The 1666-nt window shown below is 39.7% G+C and overlaps 1 pseudogene; it reads left to right on the top strand.

Moving 5' to 3' along the window:
* Positions 1 to 691: 691 nt before the first annotated feature.
* On the top strand, positions 692 to 1190 carry LOC110333466 (annotated as a pseudogene).
* The last annotated feature ends 476 nt before the right edge of the window (positions 1191 to 1666 follow it).

Here is a 1666-nt window from a genome sequence, read left to right as displayed (position 1 = left end):
CAGAAAGCAGCCAACCCACCCTCAATACTTTTTCTCTTTACATTAAAAATTACTAAATGGCAGATTTGTGTTTTTTTTCATTTGTATTTGGAACATGTACCATATTTTCCCAAAATAATATGTGTAATCAATATATACTTGAGGCAGACCTTCCCCTAATGAATAAAGATCTCAAGGAACCAAACACTGGACGAGTTGGCAGGACTTCCAGGAGGATGGGAGAGAGCATGGAGACACAATGTACATATTAAAAGGCCCCTGGCTAAGGTGGCAGATCTGCAGGGATTTGCCACCCAAGGCTTTATACCTTAGAATGGCTTATAAAATTAGGATGCTAATTTCTGGACTCAATGATTGTTTTACCTGAAGATTCTAAACTAAGATTGTGTGGTGTTTTCCTTCCCATGGTGACCCAACTGAGTTCCAGAGAAAGATATGGTGACAGGGAACCTCAGACAGCCATGGGAATATAGAAGAGTGGGACTAGGTGGCAACAATTAGCAACCCGAGAGGAGAGGTTTCATAGCTCTGAGTCAGAGAGTCTGCAAGGCTGAGAATAGGCTGGCATGTCTGCTGGTGCCATGCCGGCGGTAGTGTGAATTGCCTTATTTTTTTAATATTTCATTCAACATATACTTACAGTTCTGCTTCTTCCAGATGCAGGGATGTTCAGACTGGACTCAGAAGTTGCATGCCACTTCTAAAGAGAAAAATTACTACACTTATTGTTTGGGTTATGCGCTTAGTATTTCAAAGGCCTCCAGGCAGAGTACAGGCTGTGAATAAAGGTGTGGAATCTTTTATTGATACAGACTAGATTCTTCACAAATTACCAGATCAAGAATCCCAAAGTGTTACACATTAGACCTAAAGATCGTAAAAAATGTTGGAGACCTCCAGAACCCTCATAAACCCCACACAGTTACATGAATAACAAGTACAAAAAGGTGTCCACCCTAGGGAAAAGAAACAATCAAGATGCTCATACTACAGAAGACACACAGTCTACAAATTCACAAGAATGTCCCATTAGTCCAGGCAAACCTGCAACTTGATATGTATCTAGCCCCTGATGCTGCCACAGGGACTTCTCACAGAAGAGAACATGTCTGGCCTGTGCCTCAAGAACACTGGGGATTTGGTCCTGCAGTGGCATCTGGAAGCCTTTGTACCAGGAAGCAAAATCCTGATGCCACAAAGCTTCAGACTACAAATGCAGTTACTTAGAAAACCATTCTCATTAAAGTGTAGGCAATATATATATATATATATATATATATATATATATATATATATATGAATAAATTTCACTTTTTCTATCAAATACATAATTGAAACTTCTACTCAGCTGTTCCATAGGCATTTTGAATTCAGTCTACCCCAACTGAATTACTAGTTATCCTTTATACTACCACTCTGACATTCCCATCACTCCACACAGTAACCTATACCTCAACGACATGAGATCCTAAATGAGGAGCTATCCCAAATCCCCACCCTTCCCTCCTCCTCCTCATTCTCTCCATTGTGTTTGATGATGTGTATTCTCCCCAATTCTTCTAACACTGATTTGTATTATCCAGTCCCAGTGAAATTCTCACTATTTATTTCTTTACATACTTGATTATATATGTGTACACTGCTATGTGTAACCCATGCATTTCAG

This window comes from Mus pahari, chromosome 15, assembly GCF_900095145.1.
Source record: "Mus pahari chromosome 15, PAHARI_EIJ_v1.1, whole genome shotgun sequence".
In the NCBI taxonomy this organism is placed as follows: Eukaryota; Metazoa; Chordata; class Mammalia; order Rodentia; family Muridae; genus Mus; species Mus pahari.
Note: the sequence above shows the minus strand (reverse complement) of the source record. Positions and strands in the feature narration are given on the sequence as shown.